The sequence below is a fragment of the Vicia villosa genome, unplaced genomic scaffold (assembly GCF_029867415.1).
Source record: "Vicia villosa cultivar HV-30 ecotype Madison, WI unplaced genomic scaffold, Vvil1.0 ctg.000063F_1_1_2_unsc, whole genome shotgun sequence".
In the NCBI taxonomy this organism is placed as follows: domain Eukaryota; kingdom Viridiplantae; phylum Streptophyta; class Magnoliopsida; order Fabales; family Fabaceae; genus Vicia; species Vicia villosa.
The window spans coordinates 148,183-161,156 of NW_026704992.1; positions in this window are offsets into that span (position 1 = coordinate 148,183).

The following is a 12,974-nucleotide window of genomic DNA, read 5'->3' on the forward strand; positions in this document are numbered from 1 at the left end:
AACTTCATATTCCGTTTATATTTAAAACAATTATCACTAACTTCATGTTCTCGTTAATATTCAATATTTTGTCAATAACTTTGTGTTCCCGTTAATATTTAATATTTTGATCAATAACTTTGTCTTCCCGTTAATATTCAAAATTTGGATCAGTAACTTAATGTTTCCGAGTATATTAAAAATTTTGATAAGTAACTTTGTCTTCCGTTAATATTCAATATTTTAATCAATAACTCCGTGCTCCCGTTAATATTCAATATTTTAAATATTAACGGCATATTCGTGCATTCGCACGGGGACCAGTGTGGTACGCTCATTTGTTTTAATATTCAATATTTTGATCAGTAACTTCATGTTCCCGTTAATGTTCAATATTTCGATCAGTAACTTTATGTTCCCGTTAATATTCAATATTTTGATCAGTAATTCATGTTCTCGTTAATATTCAATATTTTATTCAGTAACTTCATGTTCCCGTTAATATTCAATATTTTGATTAATAACTTCATGTTCTTGCTTATTTTGTTCAATATTATATTTTTTTTAAAGAAATTGATGTAATTATTATTATGATACAATTCGTTCAGCAAAGATACATAATAAAATTAAAAATGAAATTGATAAAGAATAGAATAATGAAGTGTTATTTCATTAATATGCAATAAAAATTGGAAAGATCAATAAAGAATATACAATATCGATTGTCCAATGCAATATAAACTTAGTCACATTTACTTTCAACGTATTAACATTGCTTCCCGTTAATATTTAATATTTTAATTGATAACTCCATGTTCCCGTTAATGTTCAATAGTTTGATCAATAACTTCATGTTTCTGTTAATATACAATATTTTTACCGATAACTTCATATTTCCGCTAATATTTATATTTTGATCACTAACTTCATATTCCTGTTAATATTCAATATTTTTATCAGTAACTTCATGTTCCCGTTATTAGTAAATTCATGTTTCCGTTATTATTCAATATTTTGATCAGTAACTTCATGTTTCCGTTATTATTCTCAGTATTTTTATAAGTAACGTTATGTTGTCCTTAATATTCAATGATTAATGATAATAAAATAATTAAAAATATTTCATATTATCATATAATTTTGATATTATTTAATTCATACATTATTTATGTATTTATTATAGATCACAATACTATACTTTATAATCATATCAAAAACTAAACGAAACAAAACAATATTATACTTTATACTCGTCACTAAACAACACTAATAAAAAAATATAAGGTAAGTTGTGTATGAGTTGAATAGTATTGTAGAGAAATGACTATTTACTAAAAATAAATATTTACTATAATTGTTTAAAATTAATTGAGTAATTTAATATTTTTGAAAATTGAAGATAATATTAATTCAATTTGTATATTTAGAAGATTAAAAATATATTTAATTCTATAATTTAATGTTATTAATTGATAAATGTTTCCTTAAAAAATTATGTCAATTATTTAATATGATTGATTAGAATTAATTATGTAAAAAAACAATTGATTAAAATTAATATGATTGACTTTTCCTTTCCTCAAAATGAAATATTTATTAAAAATTATGAGGTATAACTTGATGACTTTTAAACTTGATTTTCATTGCGAAAAAATTAAGTGGGGTAAAAAGTAGGTGTTATGTCTAAAAAAGGGCGGGGAGAATCAAATAAATAAGTATTTATGATTCTTAATATATCATATTTATATAGTTTAAATAATATAATATAAATACATATTAAGAAATATAAAATAAAAATTAGAGTAATATTTATGATAATTAATTTAAATAATTGTAACTAATTTTTTTATAACTAATATGTTAATTTTTTATTTTATAACTAATATGGTTATTTTATAAAAAAAAATTAGATTATATATAAATAAGCATTATATAGAAGTTGAAATGTTAGCTGAATAACAAAACACGTGCCTATAAGTTTTTTTTTTGTATATAAATAATATCTGGATCACTATTTTTATAAAAACATTTGTTCCCCGTTTATAAAAATAACATTGTCTATATTTAGTTTGTTATATAAAATCATTTTTTATATAATGTTTTATAATTTATTTTTAATTGAATGTAACATTTAATATTTTTAAAATAGAAAAATGAAATATATCGTAGATATTAGAAAATATTAAAAAATAAAAAATTTATTAGCATTTAAAAATAAAAAGAATAAAAAAGGAAACAAATCAAATGCATATTATATTATTGTTTCGTTGATTTTGTTGTCTAATAACACTATTACATTAACAAAATGCTAAATATAGACAAATTAATAGACCTATATGGATAATTATATTAAAAATAAATTATTTTTTAGTATAAAAATAAATCTTATAACTATTAAATAATACACATAAAAATTAAAATTTTATAATTAGTTGTTCATCAAAATATAACACATCATAGCAAGTTATTTGCAATCTTATCTCCATCCTCTCATAAATATGTTATGTCTCCCCTTCATTGATCCGTCCAAGATTTCATTGTATCTTTGCTCTATCGGATATCCTCACCATGACAATTTTAATATTTTTCTCGTATTTAGATAAGTAGTACATATTTATTAAATCATTATTTCAATGACATAGATTTCAATAGTAACATTTTTTTCATATTTAGATCAATAATAAACATTACATTCTATTTTTCTCTTATTTTAATCATTATTATATTTTTTTATTATATTTTTTCCTTAAGTTATTGTAATATATATTTACTTAATTTATAAATATTTATCCATTTTAGACTTTAATGTAGCAATAATAATTATTATTTTTCAAATAGAATTCTCAACTCAACAGAAACAAAAAATTATATTTTATGTCTATCTTCTTTATAATTTAAATGACTTGAATAATAACATAAAAGCAATACCTCTTTTTCCATTTATTTTTCTTATTTTCACTTTTCTTATTTTTGATTTGGATTTTGTAGAGAATATTTTTTATTTTATTTATTTAAAGTCCAATATAATTTAGGGTTAAATAAGTTTTTGGTCCCTATAAATATTGTAATTTTCATTTTTAGTCCCTCCCTACCTTTAGACAACAGTTTTTACAAAAAAAATCGTTGCCAAAACCATCTAAAACCGTTGCCAAAACCCAGCAGGGACTAAAAATGAAACTGCAATATTTATAGGGACCAAAAACTTATTTAACCTTATAATTTATTTAGGTTAAAAAAATTATAAATAAATATTTTGAAATTAATTAAATATATAGTTTATTAATGATCAAATCGTGATTATGTTCTCTTTTTGATCTTTAACATATATAGAAATAATAAAACAAATCAAAATTCATTAGATATAATGGATTAAAATTTATTTATTCTTTTACTCTTAGTTTTTTTTTTCTTCTTTAAATTCTATTAAAAAAATATATCAACAAAAACTGAGACCCAAAATCACCGCAATTCAGAAGTATCGTTCAACAGTACAGTTGAAAAGACGGTATCGTTCAACAGTACAGTTGAAAAGACGGATATTGTAACCAGTCAATTAAACAAAATAGCATATGGGGGTTTTTATATTGGAATAATAAAATTCAAATAAATAAGCTGAAAGTAAAATAGCTTTTGTGTATAAATTTAGAGTAATGCCAAGGTAGGTGTATGATCAGCCTTATAATGACTCTGTAATAAGATCTCTTTAACAAGTTCATATGATGCAACTATTTGTTCTTAAGGGTGTTTTCCTAAGTCCTTAGTGAAAACCTTTTGGTTTGCAATCCTAATGCCTAAGTCCTTAGAAACAAAGGTTTGTAAACCAAAGATGTAAATAATCAAGAATTTTTCAAATAACCTTAACACCGTAGTCCTACAAATTATTAACCGTGGATCAATCTTGTTTTGCCGACAAAGAAAGCAATAAAAACATTAAACAATCAAATTGCAAAATACGAAAGCTTGATTAAAGAACAACGATATTCAAAGTCATTACAATGCAAATCAGGGACACCCCCGGAATTGGAGGGTTTAGCCTCTCATAATATTCAAGAAACCAAAATCACAAAGTTTAGACATTTACAAAGATTAGGAGAACTCGGATCTTCAATGGTGTCCACCGTTGAATCTCTTCGTCTTCCAACACCTTGATGAAGCTATCTTTTCTCTGCTCTGGAATTCTATCGTACGATCAAAAGTGCCTTCTCCTTGTCTCTCAATCCTCTTTTAATCCCTCTAGGTTTTCAGATCTCAGCCGCAATACCCAAACTGCCCCTGGACTTTAAAAAGATTGGAAAAACCAAAATTCAGAAATTTTGTCCGCACAGCTGACACGGCCGTGTCACTTGACACGGGCAGACCGTGTCAGCTTCTGGTCTTAGGGGTGTATTTCTTCAGGAGGTCTGACACGGCCGTGTCAGGTGACACGGTCAGACCGTGTCCGCCTCTGCCTCCTTGCTCCTTTTTGCTTCTTGCTTCCTTTTTGCACACCTCTTGGTCATGCGATCTTCCATCAATCCGAAGCTAACCTGAAACCATTACCAAACGAGATCAAAAGCACCTAATTGACAATGAGAATGACACAAAAACAAACTTCAAACAAATAAACTTACAACTAGATAAATTAAAGAAAACATTGGGAAATAAACACAAAGTGTTATCAAACATGACGATCGTGTGTCGAATTCATGATGAAATTGAGTGTAAAATGGTGACCGATCAATGGATTTATAATTCCAAAAGAACCGTTCAACAATAAAGTTGGAAAGATGAGACTTATAATTCCAGAATAACTGAAAGAACTGTTCAAAAGTAAAAGTAAAGTTGGAAAGATCAAATTTATAAAAGTGGAATCATTTCTAAGGTAGAAAACCAACGGAACCGTTCAACAATAAGATCAAAACAACATAAAAAATGAAAATGAAAGCTCATTAAAACCAAAACAGTAACAAACAAACCACGTGAAACACATACAATCATCACATTTATCACTGTATAATTTATCTATTCTCTTTTCAACCTATTACAAAAATTAATTGCACTATGATTACAAAAATTGTACTTACATTTGTATTAACTTCTACTTCTTACGTACTCGTACTCTACAATTGTACTTACAAAAATGGCAGAAATCAAATAAAACTAATTATTTGAAAACACTGATGGCAGTTTTTTCCTTGTTCAGATGAGTTTTGATGAAAACCCTATCAAAGTACATAAATGTAGAAAATCAAACCAATATGTCTGTTGGTTTGTTCTGATGTTGCTTGATCTCATTCCACCCTCATATCTAAATAACTTCAGACCAAAATAATAGAATATAAGAGAAAAACTCATCAAATCATCTCAAAATGCTCCCTCTTGTTTGAAACAACCTTCCATTTGTGGTGCACTCGAACAGAAACTTTCCAAAGTTCTTTGCTATCGTTGATGTCACAGATTTTCGCCAATGGTCTCGCCATATCTTACAGCCAGTTAGCACAAGCAGCAAAGCAAAAATGGTCTGATACTACAGAAAAGTGGAAGCCACAAATGCTATAAATAACACAATCATTATGTATAATGTAACAGTTACAAACTCTTCATTACATAACTGATGCAGAAGGTGAATGGACAGAAGAAGATAAAGTCCTCATTATGTTAATTATGTAACACATAATTATGCAGAATGGAAGATGCATGGACAGAACCACACAAATGCTAATTATGTAACACATTCATAGTGGAAGATGGAAGAACATAACTTCATAAATGAACAGTACACGTGGCGCATCCATAAGAAACATTTCCTACTCTCAGAATAAGCCACTTAGCAGCATGAGAGGAACTCTTCAAAAAGATAGAGTTTTCTTATATTATAGATAATTGGGTCAAGTTAGATATAGAATTATTCTAATTACTTAATTTAGATAGTATAAAATTGATTAAGTGAAATTTAGATAATTATTTTAGAACCATCGAGAAATGAATCAAATCAAATTTAACTAATATTTATTTTATTTATCGTTTTATTATAAAGCCACCCAATATAAAAAAATTTAATAATGAAGTTTATAATATTTTTAAAATATTATATATTTTTTAATTTAATTGTGGCATTATATGCTCACAAAATACAAAAATAGAATATATATAACTTTTAAAATTATTTAATTTATAGTTTAGTTAATTAATTTGTAGTTTAAAGTATGATAATAATAATAATAAAGTAATGTCAAATAATATTATATTTTTTTATTAATAAAAAATATTTTTTCTGTGGATTTTTTTTAAAATTTTGATAGTTTTTAACAAAAAAATTAAATAATTAATTGTGAATTTTATTAGAAATGAATCATTTTTGTAGATTTAGCCCAAAAAATATTAAATCGATTAGATCCATTTGATTTATCTATCAAATCAATTTAATCGAATCAGTCAAAGTTAAATTGCAAGAAAGAAACTTTAATTTACATCAGGATTATATTTTGTTCCCGATTTCGACTCAAATCGATATATTGTTGAGCCATAACCCATCTTAGTTAAGTTAGTTAATGGTCATCGAGTTCTTTGGCTGAAATAGAGTTGTTAGGCAAGGTAGTCCTTTATCAGCTATGCTATTCTATCTAGTAAAGATGTTTTGAGTAGAGACATCTTCAAGTTTGCTAATGATGGGCTATTTACTGAAATTACCATTTTTAAAAAGATGGTTGAACGCATAAATGGAAATTTGGGAAAAAGTAAAGTAATAAGAAAAAAAAGAATTAAGGTGAATTTAGAATATTCTCTCTTATGTCATATATATATATATATATATATATATATATATATATATATATATATATATATATATATATATATATATATATATATATATATATATATATATATATATATATATATATAAAGCAAAAAAGCGGTCGTTACATCCATTCAATAACTTGACATGGAATAAATATATTTTTAAATCAATTGTTGGATTAAAACATACTATCATATAAATCATACGTATAAAATTTGAGATTAATCTATTATGATTTATCATGTTATTGAATTATATCAAAATTAACGTTATATATGAAAGTTGATTTTGACTTAATCTTTAGATATTATGATAGTATAATAAATTATTATAGATTAATCTCAAGTTTTATAGGTATGTTCTATGTGATAGTGTTTCAATCTAACGGTTGATTTTAAAAAATATATATTTGATGTAAAGTTATTGAAAAAGTGTAATTTTTCGGATATAATTTGAAATAAAAATACAAGATATCCACAAAATTTTTTTGTAAATCGTGTTTTTAAATTCAACTTTTATAATTTATATTTAAAATTAAGGGTTGATAGTCATTTGTCCCCCTGCAATAGTAGCGATATTCGGTTTACCCCCTTTTAAAAAAAAAATTTGTTTTACCCCTGTAATATTTGGGTACCCCCCTAAACGTGTAAAAACCAGGGAGTAAAATCAAAAATATATATTTTACAGGGGGGTAATTTTCCCTCTTAGGGGGCAAAAGACTTACAATTTTAATATTATAGGGGGTAAAACAAAATTTTTTTTTAAAAGGGGGGTAAACCGAATATTGCTACTATTGCAGGGGGGCAAATGACTATTAACCCTAAAATTAATAATCAAATAAGTGTGTTTCATTTTAGATTTAGTAATGAAAATAAAATGATGGTAAATGTATTGATATGATAAATCAATTTTTTACATTTTATAAATTATTTACATAAATTAAAATTATTATAACTTATTTTTGTTAAATTTTAAAAATAATACGACAAATTGATATACAACACCAATAATAGAGGGTGTGTCATCTGCCATGTGTAGAGTGTCTATGTCAAATAGTGAGTCTATTACTCATTCATTTTGCAATTGTCTTTTTTCTAAAACTCATTTATTTTGCAATTGTCTATTATCTATAAAAACTATGGAACTGATTGTTACAAGTTAAACTTGTCCAGCAAGTTTAACAAATCTAGTGATTATTGGAAAGTTTTGGTACCTCTTGTCCTTCAACTTTGACAAAACTAGTGAGTTTTGGAAAGTTTTGGTACCTCTTGGTCCCCTCTTTATATAAGTTTATTATTTTTTTTTATCCATGGCATTTTCTTAGATGCGATTTGGATGCAAAGAAACTTCATCAAATTCACAAATAAAACTCAAATTTAGAATTCCATCGTATGCAAGATTACCATAATTGTGACTTTAAATTCCAATAATTTCGATCTTGCCTTCTAAAAATTCTATAATTGAGTTTGTAAGGCCGACAAGTGCCAAATTTACGTAAAAATATGTAGGCGTGGCTTATTTTACCGAGCAATCACTATTGAAATCTCCAGTTTATGAGTAAGGATCCACTCCATTTCCTAAAAAGAAATGGAGGGTCCATTACTATAGTTTTGTGTGTTTAAAGTTAAATAAATAATAAATACGTGTCACATGTCTTAGAAATATGTGTAATATTCACATAAAACTATAGTAATGGAAAAGAAATGGAGTTTAAGAAATGGAGTGAATCCTTACTCCCAGTTTATCTATGAAAAGTGATTAAAAAAACACCTTTGTTATATTAAGTCGCACCATGAACTCATAATTTTTGATAATCCATGTTTAATATCCGCATGGATTAATCACAATAAAGTTTAATATCCGCATAATATTGATTATCGATAATCCATGTTTGTATATCAGTATTTGAACATAATCTTGTTGTATTTAATAGTGTGAGACATTGACTATCAGCCGATACAACTGATCACACGCCATTGAGTCAGAAATGAGATACTATGAGAGCAACATGCGGTAATACTAATAGTTGGGTAGAGAAGCATATTATTGACTAATGAAGTATGCATGAATATAATGATGATACAATTTACCCCTAGTAAATTTTCTCACTGTTAACACTGAAATCTCTTTTTATTTTCTATAATTTATTTTCAATCATTTACTTTATTTCAACAAAACAACTTTAAAAACTCTTACTTGGAATTATAAAAACGGTTGAATATATCTTTAAGCCCAATAGCACTGTAATAAAATTTCACTGTTATTGGAGAGTGTCGTTAGTTTTTAAAGATATCTCAACAGTTTTTATCTTTTGAAGTTTCCTTTCATATACATTAATATTTGTATATTTTATTTATAGTCATTAATTTATTAATAGTGTCAGCGACTTCTAAATATTTATGTGAGGAAAGGATCCATCAGAACACCTTCGGTTTAGTCTTAAAATTGAAAGAACCACATGAAAATTGAGAAAAGAAAAGTTAGAAGATAGATTCTTAGATCTAGAAGAGTCTTCTGCCTTAAAATAGGAAAAAATGGTTGACGCAGATAACAAAAGTTTTAACAACAATAAGAACATTAGAAACAACACTGGTGGCATGCCATGCCACAACAGTCCAAGACATTTTTGCACACATTTCTCGACCGCAAAGGAATGTCCGTCAATCTGAGATGAAAATGAGATTGTTACAAATTATGTATGCTAACCTTTTTGCGGGTTCAAATCATGAAGACTCGTACACTCGCCTTAAACAATTTTATGAGATTTATAGGAATAGGAGCCTTGGAGATAGAGGAGGAAGAAGTATTCCTAAAGTTGTTTCCACATTCACTAATTTGCAAGCTGGACTATGCTTGCTATAGTCTAAACGCACTGTAAAAGGAAAACCAAAATCACAAGAAAAAACTCTCATAATATTTTCCAAAGCCAGTAATATTTCTTATCAAATTGGTTACCTCAATTAGATCTACCACTCTCTTGAAGTCTGGAGTATCTTTACCAAATTCATTTTTCAAAGCCAATCTCCTTTGGTACAAATACTTGCATTTCTCAACCTACTCCACAAAAAATTCAGGCAAGATGTCAAAACATCTAGTATGACATCATGCACACATATTAGCAGTAGTAGCAGATGCAAGACAATTTTCTTAAACACCAACAACAAGCACGACAAACACTTATGCTCTCCCTAAACAGTTTCATATATAACCAGCAACCAAATACTACTCTCCCTAAGCAGTAGTACAGTCTTATCAAAGTGCCACTCAACATTTCAAGACATTTGACATGACATCAGGACGACCTAGCTCCCAAGCTAACACTCTAACATTTTACTCCCTCTTTTTAGTCAAATCTTAACAAACATAGAGTAAATAAAATTGGAAACACACATGCATACAAGCATAATCAACAGGTGGAAGCACTCAATCATTGGTGGAAGCACAAATTTCTTGAACATCTTGACATGGTCTTCCACCTTTTACCTCTATCAAAAACTCTTATGCACTTCTTGTTATTTTCACATTTTTAAGAGTGTTTACACTGAACTCCCTTCACACCCCCGTAGAACACGTCTTCTTCAAACTAACCATTTGATCTTGCAGAAATCTTTTGTTCCATCAATTAACAATTGCAACTAGCGTAGGCTTATCATTAGGGGTGCTCGCGGTGCGGTTTGGGCGGTTTTGACGAAAAAAATCATCCGAACCGCAAGAGAAAAAATAGTGCGGTTTGGTTTGGTTCGGTTGGCTTTTAAAAAAAATCCGAACCAAACCAAACCAAACTAATGCGGTTTGGTTCGGCTCGGTTGGTTCGGTTTTTTACAAATATTTTATTGAGCCATACATACACATATAGATGACAATATAATTTTGTATTTAGACATTCATACATTATCAAATAACAACAAAACTCGTCATATTTTGACAACAATTTCCATTTAATATGTAAAAATTAAATTAGACAAAAGTGGAATATTAAACATAAAATAATAGCAAAAAATTGAAGAGACGAAAGATTAGTGAAGGTGAAAAAGAAAAAAAAATTGTTGAGAGATTAGATAAGAAGATGTCCGATAAAAATGAAACTGAAATACAGAACATTTACATAAAAATGAGAAGTTGAAAAAGAAAGAATATAAGAGAGTACAGATACTATAGAAGAAGAGAGAAGACGTATGTGGCAAAGAAGGTGCAATAATGTTATTAGAGATTTGAGAAGATCAGGACTGAAATTATATGTGTAAGAATGAGAAAATTGTTTGTAATCATAAGGCTAATTTATAATAGGTTTAAGTTCGGGTTGGATGTGAGTTAAGTAAATTTTAGGTTGTAACATAATGCGGTTTGATTCGGTTTGGTTCGGTTTACAAAATACAAACCGCGAACCGAACCGAACCATGCGGTTTTGTTAAAAAATGACCCAAACTAATTCGAACCAAATGCGGTTTTTTGCGGTTTCGGTTTGGTTTGGTTTGCGGTTTTCTATTGGGTTGGTTTGGTTTTGAACACCCCTACTTATCATGCATCAAAAAATAGAGGAAGAATGCAGTATCAGTTGCATTCCTCCACAAGTGTAACTACTATAACTCCTCAATAGTGTGAGTTCCTAGTCCACTACTTATGTTCTCAATTTGACTTGTATATAAGGCTTTAGTGAACATAACAGTCATTTGTTCCTTAGTGCCCACATGCTCCAGAGTAACCATCTCTCCTTCAACAAGATTCCTAATGAGGTGATTATGATAGTCCGAGTTCTTGTTTCAGCTATATTGAATGCAATATTTGATCTCATTCAAATCTTCGGAATGTAATATCATGACATCCTCCTTGACATTATGTTCCTTTACCATGTGTTTCATCCACACTAGTTGTGAGCGACTTCTTCTTGTTTTACCATATTCAACATCAAGAGTACACTAAGATGCACATATTTGCTTCTTATTGAACCAGAAAATCAAATGGTTTCTCAAAGAGAGACATCCATCAGCACTACTATCCCACTTTGTATTGCAAAAAAAAATTAGAATGAATTTTGTGTTGTGAGAGTAAAGCACACCATAAAGCCTTGTTCAAATGATACATTTTAAGATCATCTTTTCTTAAATAATAGAGCTCATACTTGGTTCAAGTTTAGAAACAATACATGAATTTGACATTTCCTTATTTAATTCAGTGATGTCCCCTTCATTAAGGTGTCTTGTAATGATTTCCTTGAATTGTTCTGTCTGAACTCTAATAGAGATACCTGAAGTGACTATTCAATACATGTGAACTCACAAATTACTTTTCTCCCTGCCTCATTAGTCTGCACAGAAGATGTTTCAACATTGTCTTCGGCATCCATCTCTTTTTTAATGATTGAATCATCAATCACCACACTTATGGGTTCTGTTGTAACTCCAGTTCTGGAGTTAAACTGTAACACCCCATATTTTCCATTATTTAATTTAATTATTTAATTGGAATTATTTGGAGTTTTGGTGATTGATTGGAGGAATTATGAAAAATAAGCAATTGGGCTTAGTGTAGTGGTTAGCAAAAGGGAGGTGTTAACTTGTAGGCCTCATTAGATATTTTCTATTTTTCATAAAATAAAGGAATTTGGAGAGAAAGGAGATTAGAAGCAAAAGAGGAGAACTCAAGAACTCGTGAAAAGGGAGAAGCAGAGGAAGAGGAATAACCCAAGAATTTGGCTAAGGTAAGGGGTGACTAATTCCTATTAGCATCTGTTATCGGTTTATGGATAATAGAATTAATTATGTGTATTGATTCTCTCTATTGTATGTATGGTGGGTTTTGGGGTTTTGGAACCTATAGGATGAATTTGGATGATTTATGTGTGTTAATATGCAATAGAATAATAGGATTTGTGTTAAGATGATGTGGTTAATAACCATATATTTAGACATGTATTAAAAGACTTAAAATTGTTTGAAATGATGGAAAAAGTGGGTTTTGGGGTCAAGGAATCGCAGACCTTGAATCACAAAATCGCAGAAAAATTCTGCATGAAACAGCCATGCGTCGACCTGAAGAATCTTTGTGTCGGCTCATGCAGAAAAATTACTCAGCATGCGTCGACCTGAGTGAACCCGAGGGGAAACATGAATCCTATGCATCGACCTGAAGAAGTTATGCGTCAGCTCACAGTATTCAATTTTTGACAAATTTTTCTGAAGGTCATAACTTTTGAACCGTAAGTCCGTTTTAGTCGCTG